This window comes from Anneissia japonica, unplaced genomic scaffold (assembly GCF_011630105.1).
Source record: "Anneissia japonica isolate Jap-2015-1 unplaced genomic scaffold, ASM1163010v1 scaffold3040_len1308831_cov196, whole genome shotgun sequence".
NCBI lineage: Eukaryota > Metazoa > Echinodermata > Crinoidea > Comatulida > Comatulidae > Anneissia > Anneissia japonica.
In genome coordinates, this window is record NW_022718257.1 from 1,114,381 (window position 1) to 1,137,763 (window position 23,383).

The window sequence follows — 23,383 nt, forward strand, 5'->3', positions numbered from 1 at the left end:
TGGAGGCATTTGATCAAGATAATTTTCATGGTTGGAGGCACAAAAAAATTGTTTCCAGGCCTGACAAGAATACTGTACCTTGACAGATTTTGAATAGAACAAAACACTTACAAATTGGAAAACTTCAGCTAAAAACAGCACTTAATCATAAATATTGTTATAGGATTCTATCAAGCATGATTTGTTACTAAAATTAATATATTATTATGTGATACAAAGGCATAGCCTTCGGGTGCGGACACCTCCCCGTTGCGGCAAATTAGTTCCACTAATTGGCTTAAATGAAATACTAAAAAAGAAAAATTAAGGTTTTATTGGAATAGGCATTTAGTTCTGTATACTCAATTCTCCCCACTGCCTCCCAGGCCTTTTTGCATCTTCCCCCCCCCCCAAATCTAGGCCAAAACTAACCTACGACCCTGTGGTACTAATTGTTAACCAAAATATCATTTGCATCGTACACCTTGACAGTGTAATCTTCACTAGTGTACCTCCTCACAGTACAGTTAGCAAAGGTGTAGTCTATAATGTTCTACAGCCTACAATATACAGTATTAATTTTGGAACAGTTACTCCACAGGTGGGCAAAGTGCGGTCCATGGCCGCATGCGGCCCAACAGCGATTATTTTTTAGGCCCGCGAAAATGACTTAAAAACACGACAAGCAACATTGGCTAGAAAACACCTTGTTTTTTAAGGCCCCGACACCGATCATTATGTAAAAAGTAACATTAAAACTGAGAATAAAGTGGTGTTATTGAAAGCTCACTGAAAACATCAAAGTTTGGGTGTAACCTTTGGTGTTAAATCAAAATTCATCGACCGATTTTTATGCCCACCCCTAAGTTACTCTATATGAAACTCAAAAGCTGGACTCAGCAAGCAACACAATGTGGTGCAATGTCTCAAGTAAATTATAGCCTGATATTGTTGACTCACAGCCTTTTCCCAGTGATAGGTCTAGGACCCAGAAATGGAATTTGGTCTCCTTTAAATCTTCATACATTTTTCATATTTTGGTTGCATATTTTCTATTTTTATAAAACTGATTATGAAAACCCTTTTCAGCAACTAATTGAGGTTTAAATTTCAATTTAATTTCAATTTGAAAATAACATTTAGGTTATCGACTTCCTCAATTAAATTATACGAATATTTATAATTAATGTGGCATTGTAAACAATTAGAAATCTATGTATACATACACAGGTTACTACTCTTCTGTTCTTGGACCAAAATTAAATAGGTCATTTACGTATTGACTGGCAGGCCTTTTTTAGGTTTTGTCCTAAGTGCCAAAACAAGTACATTATGTATACTTAGTCATGTACAAACGTACTTTTTGGAAATTTTATTAAGTCACATAATCTATCATGAAAATGGTATGTCTAATACTGTAAATTGGCAGGCAAAATCAGTGGACAAGTAAAATTGTTGCTAGCAATAGGACAGTATATTTTATTGCCCCTGCCAAGTGCAATTTTTCTCGTCGGTTTTTATATGGGTTGGTATATGTTCAGAGGGCGCTCCCACTAATTTGTACTGCCGTCAACAAAGCGTAATGTACAGTGCATCGTTATTTGCATGTAATCGTCTTGGTGTATTGTATCTTTCCCGAACTGCCAGCCGATAAGTCTGTGTTTCTACAGTATGATATAAAAGAGTAAAGTAATAAATGCTAGAATGTTACCCAGGTTTTGACAAGTACAGTATGTCATGTCTAGCTAGTAGCACCCTCAGCAACACCAGGTAGAGTGAGTATACTTGTTGCTGGCAGCGAGCATACAGGTATGTCCTGCAGTGTAGATATTGCTCTATGACTAAGCTAGTCCCACAGGACAGGTGTGCTTTTGTTTTATTTGTTTATTTTCTATACTTCATTGCACCTACAGTATTTTGTCTAATCCGTGAATCAGGTGGTTTTGTCAATTCTTAACTTTACGAAAACCTGGACACAGATATAAAAAGAAAATGGCTATAATTGCCCATGTACTTTACAAAAGACTGGATACTGTACCTGGATAATACAATGCATTTTCACTATCAGTAAGTGATTCTGAGCAGGCACTGGTCTATAAGTAAATTTATCCTTTAATTGGTCTAGATTAGTTTAGCGGATTGTTAAATTTGTTTACTGTAACAATTTTAACATGTGTTGATATTTCGTGTTTATTATCTAAATTTTGTTAGCAAATTTGTTTTTTGTATTGTGAAATTTTTTTTTAAATTAGTTTCCTCCTTTTTGATAATAATGTGTGTTTATTTTTGTAATTTCAAACTGGTGGTGTTCAAGATGGTATTATCTGGAGAAAAGAAATTTCAAGCTTAATGAAATTCTATTGAAATTCTATTACTGTAAGAGTCAAATACTATGGTATTTATTGCATCTGTTGACTAGAAAATAAGTCTCATCTCTTAATTTTTTACTTTAAACAAGAATAAGAAATTCCAACACTGTATTGAATAAACTGTATCAGCTCATCACAAATATTACCTTGAAGGAAATTTAGATTTTGCCAGTAACGTTAGTAATAAAATGAATGCATAATCCAACATGTTTGCAAATTATGGATTACTGATGGAGTTTTTAACATCACAACCGACCATTTAGGTACAGATTACTCCATATTCCCTGACGGTTTCATCATTATCATACCCTGGAAAACGTATTATCAGTATGCATACAGTTTGTTGAAGTATGCTAACTCCCTTTGTGCTAGTTAACATGTTGCAACCCTCCCAACATACATATTGCAGTATTTCAGCTCCCTGAAGAGAAATTCTTACATGATTAAAAGCCAAGAGCTCTGAACAGGTTATCAATATTTCCCTCTGTCATTTACAAGCACATTTGCGTGTAATGATCTCGAAAATGTGCGAAACGCAAAAGTCAATTTTAACATACATTAACAAGAGAATAAATGTGTTTTGCACTTTGTAACATATGAAAAATATCATGCAATTGAACAAAACAGTAAATTATTAAGCATTCTGTATATTGTTATAAATATTGTATTAAGATTACAGTAAATATAAGTATAATGAAATGAAGTTCTTAAATGAGATGTGATTATGTCAAAAATATCATGAATTTTTTTTTTTGCATTGATGATATTCTCTGAGGTACCGTACCTAGAAAAATGATTATTAGGAGCATACATACAACTGGCAAATTCTGTACCTGAATATTATCTTTCATTTTGATATGAAAAAAATGAAATGCCATTAAAAAATAACTGATACCTTTTTAAAAGCAATGTCAGCCTAGCAGTATCTATTATTTTCCATAGTAACAGCAATTTGCCTAATGTATAAAGAAGTGAATGCAAATGATGTGGAATTGGAATAAGATTTATAGACAAGTTGCATCTTTATGAAAAACTGACTGAAACTACTGTAATTAACATTCACTATATGACCCTCCACTACAAAATGAGTCGCATTTACATGCTTGCCAAAATAAAAATATTACAGTATATCTATAAATAAATTGTTGCTTAATGTCCGAGTTGATGAAGTTTGGTTTCATTATTTCCTATTTGTTAAATTCATACCATACATTATGTAAATTTTAGTGACATTGCACTGACCTTATTTGTTTTATATTTTCAAAACATGATTTTAAAGCTTTTAAATACTGTAGGCCTACCTGTAGGCCTACCACTTTACATATCCCAGTTATATTACCTATGTAGCTTATATTTTAAGATGCTTTTTTTCTACAAAAATATGTTTTCATGTATACAGTATACCATATCTCTAGTTCTATAGCATAGCATCATTAAAGTATTTTATTTACCGTATTTATTTTCCAGTCCCCCAACTGCACTGAGCTATAAACCCTTCTGAGGGTCCCACACCCTCATTGTAATCCCAACAGCAGCTGCACTACAGTAGATACCATAACATCTCTTTGGTAAGACTGACATTTATTCATGATTGCAGGCTAAGCCCTGGAGTCAAAGGGTGGGCAAATCTAGACAGGTACAATATGGATAGTTCATTGAACAGGAAAAATATGGAACTATCCACAACAGGTCAAGTACACAGGTGTGATGGGAATGAAAGTGAAATGACCAGATTTTCTGAATGTCCTGTTGTCCAGATTTATTAGGGATGTACAACTGTTCTTGTAAGATAATGTTTTGTACAGTATTAGAGATGTAACAAAACTTTAGATTGAGTATATTGTTTTGTATCGTATCTCAAAAGGAGACCAATTCCCTTGATATTATTTTACTTTCTGTTCAGACAATAGTGCTGTGATTCAAAACTATAAAATTCATTACTGTATACCAAGATAGTCATCAGAGAATTTACACTTTTTCAACAGGTGTAAAACATTGAATAATCACTTGAACTGGTGTGATTGCCACTCAAGTACAGGTACCATTGCCTTATACTTAGATCAATACCTTTGTCATCAGACAGCTTTCAGTACTGAGGCCCTAGAGGAGACCATGCACAGTATCAACTACACATCTTTATTACCAGTACCTGTAACCTTTTGTGTATACAGTACCTGTGCCAACTGCAACTGTAACCTGCTGTAAAGACTGGATCCTGTTTGCTATGTTTACAATAGTCAACAGCCCTACATTCCTTGCTTTTTGCTGCATGCCACTAATGCTGTGATTGACATCTGGTGGCCAGTAGGTTTCCCCCTGAGATTATATCCACCATGTGTACTCAGTTTTATAATTTTGTTGTCAAATAAATTAGTTTAAATGTATGAAAATCCTTGGCATTGTTAAGGAAACATTTGGAATTAAATTCTTTCTTGATGGGTCAGAAGTTTAATGCACGATCAAACAGAATTCCTTGCCTTATTTTTGTGTTTGGATGCATCCTCATATTCTTAGCCAAATCCTACCTAAATGGAATATAAACAGGATATAAATATAAAATGACAAACTCACCACAACTGTTGCATGGACAAGTTAATATAGCCATTAGCAATTCAATTGATTGACTTTAGCTGCTGTTGTAAACATTACTTATTACAGTTCAGTTACCTTTAGAAGTTCATTCACTTTATAATGAGTTTTGATACCAGAGTAATTGGGAGAGAGGACATAACTACCTCCTTGCCAGTTCCTGATTATTAATTGTAAAAATTCATTTTTTAAGAAATTTGTCATGCTTCCATAGTGTTACTTTTCATTAAAACATTGCAGTGCTTTGAAATTTGTTTAGTCAAGGAAGTGTCATGAACATAGCATTTTCCTAAGAAATTGGATGCTAAAGTATACTTATCTTCATTATATTATATTGTTGTTTTTTCAAATTTCTTGAATTCACCCCTGCAGTTCATATTCATTACACTTGAGTACATTGTTGATTTCATTTGGGTAAATTTTCTGGGTGTTTATACCATTTTAAAATATAAATAAACAGGCAGCCCAAAATGGTTATACAGAAGAAGACATGTTTGGTAGGAGGTTTAGCCTTACAAGAGTAGTGTGCCATACATTTTAATTCTTTATATTATTTTTATATTTATTGTGGCTTTTAATAGTTAACAGGTTTTCTCATATGACTTGTGTCACATGAGGCTAATGGTTTTGTTATGAGTCTTTGTCATGGTCTAAGCATTTCATGATCTCCTCTACAATCTCCAGCTATGGAGATATATGGTCCAGTTATACTGTATTTTTGTGGATCTTTAGGGTGGCATTCAACCACCAAATTCCTTACCTCCATTAATTTAGTGTAGAAAGCTACATGTCCCGAGGACACAGGTTGTTCAAAATGGGTGATGAATCCCATTAGCAAACATAAATGTCAATCTATCTCACCACACAAAAATGCAATAAAATGCAAGAATTAAATTGGATTAGTAACATGTTTTGATCCTATGGAAGAGACACCCATGACCACAAGATTTTGACAAAAGCATTGCTTTTATAAGCACTGGTGCGGAAAATGCATGATCAATGAAAGTAAGCCAATCGTGACTAAAAAGACTCAATTCCAATTATTTTGTTATCAAACATTCATAGCATTGCATTGTCATTGAATTATTATTTCCTGTATATTATACCCAAAATATTAAATCTTAAAGTCTGGTGTTTCAAAGCACATGAATACAACTAAAGTAGAGTGGTGTGGGATTTCTTTATTATTTGCTTATGGTATGTGGCCATCTATGATATTCATCAAAATGAAACATACGCTCTTAAACTTCTTTTTTTTCTTTGAAAGTTATATCAGAAAGTATATATTGCATCATAAATTGTTAGAATTATCCTTTTCAGACATAGTACTAATATATGAAATTCATTACTACCTGTACACTATTAGCAAAGTATTAATGGCTCGTGCTTGGTAAAATACCAGACAAATCTATAAGATGACAAGTACGGTACTGTATGCCAATACAGATTGAGAAAAATTATTGTTAAATCTGAATCTTTACTTGCTGTTTATTCTTCATCTCTTTCTGTTTTGCTTGTCATTGCAGCCTGTTTTAATTTTAATTGCTTTAACTACAATAGGAGCATGCCCAAGTCGATGGTGGCTGACATTTCATCTTTATTTTGTTTTTGTTTTTATGGCATTTCCATACATCTATATATGCTGCATTTTGTATTTACACTCTACAAATTTAATAACATTAACCACGATTTTGGATATGGTAAAATATTGTGAATCAATAATAATGATTAAATCAGAAAATGTGAATGCTTCTTGTAGTAGTCACATTAAAATCATAGCATGGAGGTGTTAGTTACTTTTTCTCTACATACTCTGAACTTTGGTTGACATTTGTAGGTTTGTGAATTACAGTATGCTCATTCCATGGTGGGTTACAACTTATTTTGTGTCGATGGTTAACATGCCTTCCTTGAAAGATGATAAATGGTTGGCTGAGTTTCAACTAGTACTTGAAACAAACAATATCTATCAACACAGGGCCCTCATGGCCCCTCCAAGCTGGATCCGCCCCCATCTTTATGTTTCCTTTGTTATTTTCCTTTGATACTTATATAAACAAAGCTAAATGGTCGCTGCTATCATGGTAAAATTAAGTTATTTAATTTATATTAGAGTATAAAGTACCTTATAATATGTAAGCAACCGAATTTAACATCAGCTGTTAAAGACTTTTTTTTTAGTCTTTAAATTCATTAAAATGTAGACAGTTTCACACTCTACTGTAGGTATGACTATAGCGGGCGGATCCAGTAGTGGGTACGGGAGGCACGTTCCCCCGTTTTGCCACTAAATCTAAAATTTCAAGGCATGTATTGAAATTATTGCTCTCACTTATCTGAATATGTTGTTTCCCCACCCCACTCCTGTTTAAAAAATTCTGAATCTGCCCCTGTATAGTCAAAAGAAAAATGATAAACAAGAAATATTTCCTATAAGAAATGAGCATACAACATCTTTAACTTATACGGCTGGTTTAATAAAACATTTATTAGCTACTATAAATCAGAATAAATGACTAAAATGAAAATATTATGCATATTTCATCACTTTCTTTTTCATTCTGCTTATTTAACCAACTTGAAGAAAAATTATACACTGTCACAACCTACATTTAATCTTTCTTTTCACAACAGTAATAATAAACTTGCAACACATCTGGCCATGCATAAGCTTGACTGATTTAATACTATACCAGGTATCTGTGATTCCAGATTCATTCTGTGTTGCTCAGTTTTAATATTCACCAAGAAATTTGTTCATTTTGAAAGTGAAAGATTTCTCTCAGCACTTTTTTTATCCTAGTTTCCTCTTAATGTTGCAGCTAATTAAACAATTGAATAAAGTATTTCTTGCGCCCCACTTATTTTTACTTCGTTTTATGTTACACTTTGTTTGGCATGTTGTCATCAGATTGAGATTGCTTATAATGAATGTAAACTAACAGGGATAGTGTGAAAGAACTCGCAGTATTTTTAACAAACGTTTTAAATATGTGAAGTATTTACAGTAGAACGCCTACTAAGGGGACATGTTCGGTACCAAAAAGTGTCCCCTGAATAGCTTTTGGCCGTACAGTTAAAAGCTTTACTGTACTTTCCCTCGTTCTGTGCCAGAAATAGTGTCCCCTTAAAAAGGATGTCCCCTTAATAGGTATGTCACGAAAGAGGTATTCTACTGTATTTGAAATATTTAGTTTAAAACTACTGTAAAAAAAGAACATTTTTTTCTTCCCATATTTTTTACTGTAGGCCACTACCTTTCCCCTTTTCATCTATTTTTAATTACTTTTTTTTTACTTTTATGAGGATAAAGGATCATTACCCTGGCATACTGTACATAACTCTATATATCTAATGAGTCTACCGTAGAGTAGCATTTGCGTGCCTCATCTTATTAATAAACAAAATAAACTTTAAGCCTGATTTCCATTGAATTTCTGCACAGTTGCTGCAGCATTTTCACTGCAATCCTTCCACTGCGCAGCTGCGACGCAATCGCGAACACTCCCTGATTCAGCTGATCAATCAGCATCACCAAAGTAGTCGGCGAAAGTGTGTAGCGATTTTTATGGAAACCGGGTTTTATTGACTGATTCGTTTTGGTTTTGAAACATTAATATCTGACACTGCATGTTCAAAATTGAAGCTAAAACCTCCTGCCACATTCTTGTTGAAGGGTAGGTGCTTCACCTTTGACACAACCTTCTCATAAAAGCTAAACCCTGGTACATTCTTGGTTAGAAGTGTGTAGGCTAAGTAGAATGCCATAACTTACGTGTATGTAGCCACAAATTTCAGATTGCTTCAAAAATTATAAATTTTTGATGCTGACATTGATTTATTCTTAACGCTAAAGAGGTAAAATGTATTTTATAGGCTATGCATTCTAGCTTTATACCATTGTAGGCACTGTATGATGTTTTAGCAACATTATTTTTTTTAATGATTTATGAAAACAGTTATGGTTCAACATTTACAATTAGCGAGCTTAACATGAAATTAATAAGGATAAAAGCATGTTAAACCTCTGTTACAATTTATAATGTTATAGTAATGTATAGTACTACTGTATATTATTATAACATTATAAATTGTTGTAGAGGCTGAACATGCTTTTATCCTTTAATATTAATTTTCATGTTAAGCTTATCTCAGTCAGTAAATTATAATTGTGGATCAGAATGCTCCCGCAAACTGTCTTAGTATTAATTAGTATTACTCTTAATAATTTCAGTAAATAATTTGAACCTCATTTTTAGTATCATTATTATTTGAGTATGTTTTCCCTTCTTTGGTTTTATAAAATTAATATTTTCAAAGTGGATTTAAAGAATGATTTAATTATGGAAGTGCTATAGAAATTTTAGTTTTTACCTCAGAAAATTGAATATATAATTGGTTATAAATTTTATAAATTGCTTGATGTGTATGTTGTTTAGATTCAAAAGTATCCAAAGAACAATGCAAACATACTTTGATGATTCCACTAAAGCAAGCTGTTGCTTATTCTGGTGAACATTCCTGTGTGCTTTTGTAAAGATACAGTATATACGCCTGCATCTGGAAAGGCATTGAACATTCAATGAAAACTGAATACTCGCTTTTAAAAATACATACTCTAAATGCTTGAATAAGTGCTTTTTGGAGGTTGGGTGCGGCGCTTCTTCAAGAGTGCTAATTCAAAAGGGGCACTTATAAAACGAATTGGCGTGGCGCTTTCCAATGTTACCTATCTCACATATTTTTCCCATGTTGGAGGACCTATCATACTGTAGGTTCTAGTCATCGTAAATAAACACTTATAAAGAAATGCTTGTGTCTTCTTTGTGTTATTTATTCATTTTAACACTGTATACATTGTATTTAAAACATTGTTTCTCAAAAAGTGTTTTATTACACACAGGGTCACATGTACCCTCAGTATTATTGGACTGCATGTTACAATAACTTATAAAGAAAGGGTTTTTTTTATCGTCCATGTGTTGTTATGTTATTCAAATATTAAAATTTATTTTTTCCTGTTATTTAATCAACACCAACAGTATAGCTTACAGATCTTAAGTAATTGAGAGTTAACTGCTAAAGTATGCTCTATTACGTCTTGGGAAATACCTCACAGGGCGAAGATTACCTTGTAAAATGTACAGATGTGGAAATCGGATCTTGTTCAATATTAATAGGTTTGTTTTTAAGATTTTAGTCATGTAAGTGTATATGTATAGCAAAATATCAGTTACTGTACATCAGAGCAAACAATTCAAGGGTGGTATTTGGCTTTATAGCAAGATAAAAAATAAAAATGTATCGTTTTCCTAGCCGAGATACTTGCAAGGTGATAAACTAATAATTTGTTTTCTTATGCCTTGAATGAAGTTAGTAAAATTCATTTAAAATTTTCTTTTTAATTTAAAGTGTCATGCCAAGTGCCAGTTGAGAAAGTTAAAGATTCTTTCTCATAAAATTTTAATCTGTTTAAATATAGGCCTATTATGAATTGATTTATATTATTTTCACTACCTAAAGGTAAACTAAAATTAATTTGTTAAAATGGTTTTGTTTTTAACATTTTATTTATGTATATATAAACATTTCAGTTATGTCAGGATACTTAATACTGGTATTAATATTTTTTAGTAAATTTTAAGTGTTTTATTATTGTTTTATGTTGGCTGAACAATTGTTGAGCCATAAGAATCTTGGTTTCACTTCTTATTTAAAAAACATGTCACTTTCTATTATTGATGTCAGTATGCCTATTTCTTGTATCATTAATTGATAAGTTGTTTTTATTGATTGGTTAATTGCATGATGAATGAAACAAATGAATAAACAATTGATTGATTATTTGATTGATTGGTTGATTGACAGATTGATTGATTGATTAAATAATTAGATTATAAGTTAGTTAAGCATGGTTGCTTGGTGTACAATTATTGAATTAATAAATAAATGAATGGATGGTTGGTAGTTGCATTTTATGTCAAACAGATACTCAGAGTCCAACCATGAAAGTCAAGACTTCAATAGGGTCCTTTGTACTCTGGTAATAGGATGATGTCTATATAAATGTAATCCATAGAAAATCAAAGTAGACTAGGAACCTGTAAAGTAGGCACAACTTGATCAATTAGCAGACTCCTGTGTGTTTTATGAAGTCTTATTCTTGCCTAATCAGATAGATTAATCCAATCGATAAACTACTGTCTACTGCATAAATATCTCTCTTCTTTCTTTATTATCCAAATACAAACTTTTAATGTTTACAATGGTAAAAACTAGATATAAATTGTTTTAGATAAAAGGAGGTTGAAAAGAGGAAACTTCATGCCTATCGTGCTCAACATCCATGAAGTCAAATTAATAATTAAATTAAAACAGGCGTTTCATTAATAGTAATAATAATGGTAATATAGGTAAAACATGCCATAGAGAAAAATCGAAATGGAAATTTAAGTTATACAACTTTTTATTGTCGGGAAAAATTCTTTGAATTTGGTTTTGAAGGTGTTTCTGTGTTTAATTTCATGAATGTGTATTGGTATGTCACCAATGTCGTCTCTGTCTTCAATGAATTGTGTTCATAAAACACATGAATAATTTTGAAAGGGTCAGCCATGAAAGTAGTATTGTATCTAGAGCATTGACATAGGGAGGCAGAAGGGGGCACAAGGGGTAAGATGGGAAAGCTTGATGATTAAGTGAAGGGTATTAGCTTGCAAAATACTGTGAAGTGATTTGTAACTCTTTGAGCAAAATTTTATTACTCAGCAGATTTCCAGTTGGGGGTGGGAAGGATAAGGAGTGGAAGGAGTATGCGCCACCATACCTCACCCCTCTCCATAAATAGGCTACTCCCTGGAATAACCAACCAGTTGAATTGGTCACTTCTCACTGGACAATGTCCTGGTATTTATTTTTTTAAGACTGAAATATAATGTAGATGCTGCATCATAACCAATTACAAAACAAAGATATCCAGTTGTTTACATTTCAGCAAGAATAACTGGATGATTTAAATGTCACCGTAATTTATAAGACATCAATATGTGGATGGCTACTGATTTTTAAGTATTTTATCATTCACTTAATTTACATTTCTTTAGAGAGAAGGTGAATTCTTTGCCAGCTAGATAATGACAGAAACACCCAGTAATTCATTCAGAATACTGACACAGCTTACATTTTGTATGCGTCTGTTTGCATAATCATATCAATCTAATACTGTAGTTATGTTATATAGGTTATTTATATAAACGCAGCATACATGTAGCCTAGATATTGTTATGCAATAAGGCATAAATATGCACACATTATGCATTAATCTGCATTTATAAACCACTACAGTAGGCATGAAGAAGTAATACTGTACAGTATTTAAAGGCAGTCGATCCATACCTGATAACTATTCAAAAAACTATGTTTGTTTTTAGGGAGGCCATATCTCAGCCACTTAACTTTCTATAACCGTGATAGTTTCGGCCATTCACTAGTGTAACTTTAACTATAGAATTATTTTAACAGCAGTTGGTTAATAAAAGTAATAAGATATTGCGATTTTAAAAATGTAAATCACAACATTGAATTGTCATTAAATAAAAAGGTATCATAGTAGTCAACTTTGATTGAAACAAATATTATAGAAACAGATCAGGTGTTTTAAAACTTTATACTTTAAAAATAAATCTCTATTTTTCTAGCCAATTTTCTTGTTTTAATGTTCAATTAAAAGCTCTGTCAACTTATACTGTAAGTATTGGATTTTATTGTTTAAATTCCCCCCCCCCCCTGCAACCTAGTCAGTTCCTGTTTATCAGTGAATATAAACAAGTGTCTGTACTAGAATAAACTTTTAGCTTAAAAAGTGTATAGTACAATAAATTATTATCAATATTGTGACATAGTGTACATCAGAACACTGTATTAGTAGAACACATAGTGTAAATATTGTGCTACACTGCCCTTGAGTTTTAGTCAGCAAAGGTTGCTATATGAATGCTTCAGTAAAATTGGATTCCGGTCACGAATATCCAGCTTCCCATATTTGAAAATGTAATTAATTCTTAATAAGTAAAATTCCCAATGGAGTTGTAAGCTCAAATAGAATTTGATGTCTTGTGGGTCTGTCCATTGATTATCTTTACAGATCTTCAGCTATTGTAGACATCTCCTAACCTAATTCTGGGTTCAGAAACTTAACTGCAGTATTACTCATACACTCATGCTCATCAGAGGATATTTGCAGTATTTTATTTCTGATGTGTTTAATTATATCTTGAATATTAAGTTCCATTTATTCATGTGGATGAAACACGAGGCACCATTTGCTTTCTGTAATGCCGATCCGTTCCCCCCTAAGGCTTTCCGACTCTCTTCAATTCTTCTCAACGTGATGATAAACCTATAAAATCTTGTTTGAGGAGTGCTTTCACATTCAAACCTATTTCTACAAACGATTCATGTACTTTAGATTAGGAGCTATTTGTCCTCTCCTGGGGAATCATATGAGTGCCAGTAGAGGAAATGCTTTTGTCTTTCGACCCAAATTCCAAGTTCAATTGCTATGCTGAAAGCATTGTTTCCTTGAACAAGGCATTATATAATGTATTATTTATAGTTACTGTAGTATTCCATTTTATCAATTTTTGGTGTCTTTGATATATTTAACATTTTTGTAAACATGCTATTTTGTTGTTTTTTTAAACAATAATATTATATTTATTTATCTGCAGTATACCTTAATTATCGGAAGTGTTTGTGTTCCCTGTTTAGGCCTACTACAGAACATGTAACAGTATTGGAGTAGTCCAAATATACTGCAGGAAAACCACCCCTGGGTTTGGAGAGGACTCTGTGTTCAATTTTTTTTTTTTTTTAGAAAAATGTATTGTCCATTTTAGAATTTGAACCCAAGACCTCTTATCACTTGATTGCTCTCAGGTCAAGTTAATGTTGCTTTCATTTGGGTTTTCTTCTTATTTATATTAGGACACGTTATTCTAACATTACATAATCAGATAAATAATAAAGATATAAATAAAAAGATAATAAAATATATATTAATAATACAGTAGTCAGTGAGAGATCACCAGTAGTATACAATGGCCTTAGTAAAGAAAGTTCACAGATACAGTATCCAATTTCATGAATGTTATATGTAAATTGAATTTTATGAGGGTAATCCCATCAGAGGTAATTTGTTTTCAGGCTACTATACATATTTCAGAATATTTTGTTCAGCCACCATTTCAATTTAGAGCATTTTTATCACCTTTATTCAGCAGACATTCTTGGCAGGATTATCAGTAAACCTTTTTTTTGTTTGAAAGTAATTGTTGATTGAAAATAAGTGAAGTGTTAATTGGTACACTTTAATCACATGACCTCTACTGTATTCTCGAATTAAATTGTGTTTAGTGCAAATGTTCAATGAATCTATCTATGTTTTATACTGTATTCAGACAAAAAAATGAACACTATTTCAGTATTATATAATTTTTAAGAATTCCCAATTGTTTAATTCTGTTGAACATTCTGGTAGCTATAATACAGTAGTGTGCTTTTGTGAATATTTAGATAATGTTTGTGAAATGTTTGCTTTATTGACACTTTTGTTTTGTTTGTTTTGTAGTTTGGGGTTGATTTCATAGAAAGGTCTCTAATAATTCCAATGTTATGAGGTGTTTGCACAGAAATACATATTAACGGTAGTTTAAAGAAATGAGATGTATTGTCCCCTGAAAATGATGGAGGGAAAAAAAAATTTTTTTTTTAAATAATTGTAATGTCTGTTGCATATTTTCAAATTATTTTTCAGTAGACGAGGATAAGCGAGGGTGGGAAAGGGGTATAGGTGCACACTCCTCTTCCCATACATGGCAGCCGCCGGGTTAAATTACTAAAAATGACCATTTTGAATTTTCGTTGGAATAAGAATTTAGTTCCACATTCTCAAATTTCCCACCATCCAGTTCAGCATTCTTAATTTTTGCACCCTCTCAGGATGAAACCAGACTACTGTACATCACTGATAAATAGGGGCAGATAGGATTTAAAATATTTTTGATACACAGTTTCTGAGGTCAAGTGTGAGACTTGGGAGCTTGTTTACCTTGTAGCTGAGTGACCATTTAACGCTTGAAATATGGCCATTCTAATTAAAGAGGTGTTAGAAGCCATGTCGTTACAATTACTTGATAATCATAAAGTAAACAATTCATTAGAGCATCTACACTGCATTGTTCTAGATCTGAAATTACCCCCTCGGTCAATGACCTGTTTTACTGACAAGGAATACAGAGTTTTCAAAAATGCTACTTTATTGATTTTTAAAAAGTTTTCATTTGGCAGAAGAATTGTGAACATACAAATAAAATGTTCCTTTGCCATCAGAAAAAAAAATTCAAAAACACAATTGTTTGAATAAATTAGTTTGGAATGAAGGTACAGTATAATAAGGATTAAGTGGATTCTTTTTTTCAGTATCAAAAAAATAAATTAAGATGATGTTACTCACTTATTTTAGTAATGTTTAAATTTCTTAATCAATTGCTTATCAACATGGAAAAGAACATTTTTATGATAGATTAATTCATTTGGTCTATTTCATATCATTTCCTCCATGTTCACATGAATCAGAATATTTTTGTTAGTTGCAACTCTACCATTTTCAATATTTAATAGACTAAGGACCTGATGGATTGCAACATAGGAGTAACTCTATAAATTGTCATGAGGTTTCTTATATTTTGAACGCCAAGTATTTTTTGTGACAGTATAACACAATAGATAATTATGCTTTCTCCCATTACTTTTCATGTTTCTTTTTAGGTTTACTACAGTAGTTATACATTTCATTCCCCCATTTCTTAATTATTCACTGCTTGAATGATCTACTTAATTTTTTTTCTTATCAAAAGTCGGTAATGTTTAGTTAGAGCAGTTTTCAAAAAGCAAAGTAGGCTAAATAGCAATCGGATATTAAACCTGTCAGGATTATATTTCTCCCTGTACCATTGTTATTTTAACTATTCTAATAGTATTAATCTATTTGTGATTTAATGCTAAGTCAACCTAATTTAAGATTTCTCATTTTGCTATCTTTCCATTATCATAATAATTGCATGGAAATAGTGCATGGCGATTTCCTGTATTTTGGCATACAGCTACGGCTATGCCAGATGTTACCATATGTTCTTGTTCATTAACAAAAAGGTTTGTTTCATCAGTATTAAAACAAATTACATCAAGGGGCTACAGTACCTTTCCATACAAAAGATTTTCAAAGATTTATGTGTAGAGTTCCAAGGACTGATACTATATGTCCCAGCATGCATTTCCCCTTGGTCCCAGACAGACTTTAGAATTTGGAATTCATTTAACGTTACATTCTTTCCTGTATAGCGACCACATGTAGATGATTTATCCATGGGGAACCATTGTCATTCCTGTTGTTAGTGAGAAGTAATTTCCTTTTACACTTGGCTGATGATCTTGGCAGTGGAGTGAATTATGCTACAACCCCTGCCCTGCTTTGTTCATCAACAAACCTTGCAGCCATGCCCTTGGATGTCTGCTTACTACATTGATTTACAAGTTCTTTTTCACATGTTTTTTTTAAAAGCCAACAAAAGCAATCAATCAAGTAATTTCAGTTTCATCTGCTTCTTTCTTTTTTTATTCTCGATTTCATCTGTTGAATAAAAAAAAAACTTGACTATTATGTTTTTGCGACATGCTTTATCACTCTCACTATCAAAATCAATTAGGTGATTATAGGACTATCTTAGGATAATTATTCACATTTTTTTAATATTCTAAATACTAAATTAACCATGCTATTAGCGTATCTCCTGTTATCTATTTTATGACAGCATGCCTATTAAAACTGCAGGTCTATTAAATAATAGATGGTAAATTTTGTAAAGCTTTCTCTGAAAGACTGAATCCAGTCTGCATTTAAAATGAATTATAAATTATAACAAATAGTTAGAACACACCATAAACCATTATGTTATATGAAAATATTAAAACATTCACGGTTTGCCTCACATAAATTCATTTGATCATTTAAGCATCATAGTCCCAATGTTGCCTAGCTAACAATCTGACAATATAAAAATGTTTTAATACAGGTTGATGTTCAAAATGTTTTTCATAGAACCATAAATAACTTACTGTCTGTATAACAAAATTCCAAAGTAAGTGATGTTGTTAACATCGTTACAACATTGTGTTGTTAAAACATAATTTTCTTAAACAACCGAAACCACAAGATCACAATGTTTGCGAATGTTATGGTTGCTAGGTTATGATTTCAAGTGATACCCAGATATTTTCAGTATGACTGTGATCTTAAATTTTATAGATTTCAAAAGCAGTATCCTTCAAATGACTATAAAGTTATTGTCTCCCAAATATATTGTAAAGGATGTCTATTTGTGCCAGTATTTTATTTTTTTTTTAAATGTTTATACAGGCACTTTACTACAAAACTTTGAAAATAAAAGAAAATAATAATTGGTCTACTTATAGAAAACAAAGGAACAGAATTATCTATTTATACACAATCTACATCCTATTCTCTGGAGTTTTTTGAAATTTGTTTTATACTTTAGATTAAATAAAAGAATATTAATTTGATGCGAAATCAGATATTTAGAGGTGCGATTCATTGTGATTCATTTCTAAATTTATTAAAATTCAGTTTCTATTCATATATTATTATACCGTGTTGTTTTCTGGTTGTACTGTTGTTGTTCCTGCATCAGAATGTGGTTCTTGTGGTGAGAAGGCTTAAAAAAACATTGACACATAAACAAATTTATATGTGTGCTCTTAGGATATTGTAAATCAGTTCCCACTTCATTGATCACTGAGGATTATACTAAATCCAAATATACGTCACTGATCTACTGATAACTATTTATATTTTTAAAAACTCCTGAACGATTAGCCTCATATTAATCTATATATTTTGATTGAAGTAGGTGGATAGGTCTATAACTAACAAAAAATGCCATGGATAATGTCCCGAATTTTGAAGTGTTGATTGGTGGAGCTGACTTGACCCTAATGTTCAATTTCGCTAGATAACCCCATGAACAATTTATATGCTTTTATTAGAAAAGAATTCCTGTGTGGGTCGTTTCGTCCTCAGTGTTGAAGGCTATGGCATCGAAAATGCACTTTCCTTATCCCAGTAGTAGTAGTAGGCCTAAAATAGTGTATAATTTAATTCAACTAATTCTAATTTCCTAAAATCATCATTCTTTGATAGTTCATCGCCAGAATATCCAACTATCTGTGAATAATAGAGATTTCTATAAAAATTGTCTCTATTTAACATATCTTTTTACGGTGTTTGCTGTCACTTGTGTTATTACAGTGGCAGATATAGGAATTTGAAATAGAGAGGTAGGGCTCGGGGCCTAGCTAGCTAGCTATAATTAATAGGCGACATTATTAATATTATTAGGTCTACAGCCTATATCATGCCTCGACATCCCCAGGCGTATATGCCTTGTAATTTTACCTGATCGATTTCTAAAAGCCGGATTCATTGCTGCTGTTTTGAGGTATGATGGATTCGTAAAAAAAGGCTGTTTTGCGGAAAAAGACTGTCTATTATACAGTAGCATGCAGTCAATTAGTGGTAACGGGAACATGCGATTCATCATGAGCACCGAAGTGATCATACTGTGGATTTCGTGGTCTGGTACGATATTTTCTTGCGGTAAAGACTACAGTACATGATGAGATAGTTTGGTTTTTTTGTGACATAATGAAGTTGCAAAACATAGCCCGTTTATTTAGCAGCCTGGCATGATGTTTTGTTGACGTAAAGCACTGCGGTACATAACTGAGGAGATAGTGCAGTTGCATGTGACATAAACAACTGGCAAAAAATGAACAACGAAGTAAAGTACTCATATTAGGTGGTTTTTGACTGTTTTTTCATTGTATCCAATATCCAAACTAGAAACGTAGCCTATCATGTTCGTGACATATAGAAACCCAAGTGTATGGAAGTTTTTAGAGAAGTTACAAAGTTACGCGGAGGTGATTAGCAAAGTTACTTTGCTAATGCTCAACAAATTTCAATCAAATTATCACTGTTTAAAAGAAGAATTCATTGCAGAATCTTAAAATACCAAAAATTAAATTCAGAATGTTTTGACAAACAAGTCGGTGACAATTATATAGTCAACTTTCACATTCTCCAAGAAAAAAAATGTAATTATTATTTTATATAATATTGTACAGCAGTTAATTAATTGATAAATCTTCAACAAACTAGGTTATTGTAGTTTGGTAGATTTAGGCCAGCTTTATTTTATATTCTATTTTACTTTTGTATTCTTAATTCTCATATTGTTTTTCTTAGGCCAGTTACTTTTTGTATGATTTAAATTCATTTGAACAATGGATCCAGGATATAGTTTTATATGATATTCTGATATTATGACAAAAATAATATGTAGTTGGAATAATCAGATCAAAAGGTAAACATGAAATGATATAATGAATCAAAAAAAGTGTATTGTTGGTTTATCTTTTTTTAGAAACTTTACTGTAGGTATTAGTTTATCTTTTTAGCTGTACTATAATATCCTGAATATTCTCTCTTTTTTTAAATTTTAAGATACATACAGTAATTATTAAACATTAAAATTTAATTATTTTACAATTTCAGCTAAAATAATTTGCTATAAATGTAATTACTTTTTGTCACAGTACTGTAGTGAGTAATCATGAGCGTGATTGCTTTACATATTCGGAATTCTGAAATATCCAGGGGGTTTGGATTTGTGTCTACTGTGTACTTTGATTCATTTATATATACCACTTGTACATATCAATAACTGGTGGGTGTGGCCATGTATACTAACTGTGGTATAATTAAAACAAGGTGAAGTTTGCGTAGTGTCGGGTAAAGTTAGCTAGATATCATCAAATGTACAGTAGGTGTCATGCCATATGAATTTTCATACGCATCATTTACTGTAACTTACAAATATTATGGTAGGCCTACTGTACTATACTGAAACAGACTATTTAAAACAATAAAGGGATTTCCCAAATATGTGAGTCACCAAATTCTAACCTCTTATAGTAGAATACATCAAGTTTGTGTGTACAGTAGGTTTATCCATATGTCATTTTGCACTTTTTAAATCTTAAAAACCTTTCAGTTAAATTAATTAAAAAAATGTCAAGGGTCATTCAGTATTTCCTAAAATCTTGGCTCGTCCAACTGCTGTTCAGTATTTGCTGCTTCTTTAGAGGTCTATGTATAGGTTTCTCGGTTGGATTCCCTGACCTGCTCTATTGTTGTAATACTGTAGTGCCAGTTGTCTCGCTCTGTTGGAACGTAAACATAAATTTTCAGATTTACGCATTACTGCAATGCAATGGGGATAAGAGGGCCTTGGCTATCAATATGATTGTCTTTGAGAAATTGAGTGTTGTGAATACTGCTGTTGGTTCTTCTAGGTAAAAATATTTTTATCACAAAGTTTAGAATTTCTGATGTTATAGTGTAACTTATAACTCTAAAGTAAATGTAAGGTTTGCAATTAATTCATTTTTTTTTTAAAAGTTGGAGTGAGTTTATAAAGTAAGATTTATTAATACTTTTGTTGATCATAATTTCTTGCATCTTTTTATTTATTCATCCATTTCATATATTTATTAACTATTTATATATTCTTAATTATTCAGTGAGCTGTAGTAAATACCAAATCATACATTTCTACTAATTATTGAAGTATACAATTAAAATAATAATATTATTATAATAGTTTATAGTATAATGATTATATCTTTAAAAATAATTATTGGTGGTGATTATGGCAATTAGATCTTTGCTCTTTATAACTACGGTAAGGGCCATTGCCTATTTGCCTTCCTTTTTAATAATATTGTCCAAAAATTTTAGGAGTAATGTAATTTTTCACTTCCTAAAATTCCTCTATGGTATTTAAAATGGTACATAATTCCATTACTGTACTTCAAATGAATAGGAAAATAAAATAAATTGTATTTTACTATAATAAACCTAATTATGCACCCTACTATGAATAAATTATTACAAATATTTATTAACAAGTATTTCTGTTGGCCTCAGGGTAAGAATGAACTTGATGTAAACCCACTTAACATTACTTTGCAAACACTATAAGTTTCATATACTTAGAGCACATTGCAGGGGATGGACCTCCAGGCATACTGACATAGTACGCTAATAAGACCGCCACCTGTTCAAAGATACACGGCGGAAAATAATCGGCAGCATAGCTTCTGCATTTACTTGCTCCGATGATGCATAGCATGGAACAACAGCGAATTAGCCGTGCTCCAGTGGGGGTATTTTTATCCCCCGATGATGAGAAATTTAATTCAGTTCATCAAGCAGACCATGTTTAAAAGCATCTTCTACATTGGATGCAGCGAGGTGTTTACATTATTTCCGCTGGGAATCTTTACATACTGTAGGAATAGATATAATCTGCTGGTCATATTAGTTGCTTTTAAAATATGATTGTTTATAATAATAAACCAAAGGTTTACTTTATGTAGTTATTTCCCCAAATTTGGATAAAAAGTTATATGCAGTGGCATATCTTAAAGTATTGATAATGGGAACTGTTAATGATAATAGTAATAATAATTTTTATAGCGCAAATTAAGGAGAAAGTTGAACTGAACTGAATTTATTTAGCAGTCAGTGTAAAAAGCAAAAACAAAACAAGGCAATGTCAAAGCAAAATACAATTGAAAACTCTTATTTGACCTATTTAAACTTAATTAACAAAAATACACTATGCTAAATGTTTATTATTAATTTAGTAGTTATTTCCCAAAATTTGGATAAAAGATAAATGTTACTTAAAGTGGCATACTCTATCTTAAAATTATTAATAATTGCAGCTGATTGTTAGAGAAAATGAGAGGGGATCAGTGATACGGTAAGGGATGGTAATTTTGTGGGAGGGGATTTTTAACTACTTGAGTTGTAAAACCTTCTGCTGAAAAATCTTCAGTGGGAGGGTATAATGGGGAGGCATAAAGTTTTTTTGTGTGTGTGCATGTAGGGGGTGGGGGTATTGGGGTAATTGCTATTGATTTGATATAATGAAATGAATAAACCAATGAATGGTTTAACAGAATTTTAAGGATTCATGAACATATTCTACCATTACAAAGATCTAAAAACAAAACATTAAAATAATTTGTTCACAAATTAAAAAATAATTATTACTTAAAACACAAAAAACATTTACACAGCAGGTTTGTGATGCAGCGAGGCCTTATTCCTACAACCCTAATGCTCAGAATAGGCAAATTTAGGTCACAGGCAATAGAGTATACACTTCCTTAATGTTATTACTACATAAAACACTTGCACACTTTAAATCGAACCAAGCAAGATAAATTACAAATTTGCATTATAAGTCTGAAATAATTGAAATAACCAGGTAATCTAAATAGCTTGACAGTCACGCAACATGCCACACATGCATAATTTCTGTCCTACATTCAATATTTCACAGATTGTATTTGACTATAATATGTGCACGACTTGGAACTTATACGTTTTTGTTTTTTTTTTGCTTTAAATTTAAAGTTCTTCCTTGACTATCAAATTTTCTTTGACATTAAACTGTTGTATGCCCATATATAGTCATGATATACCTATACATGGTCATGATATGATGTCATCGTGACTATATTTAGGCATATCAGTGTTTTTTTTTCAAATAAAATTTAATAGTCTGGATAGGGCTTCATTTGAATTTCATTTATTTATTATTATATTATTTATTATATTTATTATTTATTTATTTTATTGTTATTTGATTAGGCCTATACTCAGATATTATCATTAATTATTCAATAAATTTTTAGAATTTTGCTTTCATTGTTACAGTAGGTAAGTGTAAAGAGGATGGCACATTTTTTTTTTTGAATTTTTGGTAATAAAAATTACAGTAACATAAAATGAACTATCATGTTTATTTAAATTTACACTCTCTTCTGTTTATTCTGCCTATGCAGTAATTAAAATGAATTATTAATTAATGTATTCCCTCAAAGAATTAACAAGATTACAAACCTGATGTCAGAGTTGTAGCTGAAATATTTACATTAACACTTTCGGAAATTCCATTCGTGAATATTTATCGGCTACCTACGCTTGATTAGTATGCAGCTAATGAAGAGCATATATGTTAACCAGCCTATCATAAATATGCCAGCCATTAGATTTAGAAGGCTAGATGAGGGTGAAAATGGGGGGTGGATTACCCATTGCAGTTATCATACTGTATGGTTTAATAAAACAGAGGCTACTAGTATCATGACTAAACCATGCAACAAGGAAACTACCTCCACCCAAAAGGTTTATGATAAAAATATCCAAGAAAATACATTGCGCTCAAAATAAA

At 31.7% G+C, this 23,383-nt stretch overlaps 1 protein-coding gene across 1 annotated transcript in view; it reads left to right on the forward strand.

Moving 5' to 3' along the window:
- LOC117110489 (ras-like GTP-binding protein rhoA) overlaps positions 1-23,383 on the forward strand; it is a 38,561-nt gene that overhangs the window by 10,395 nt on the left and 4,783 nt on the right. The window lies entirely within an intron of this gene.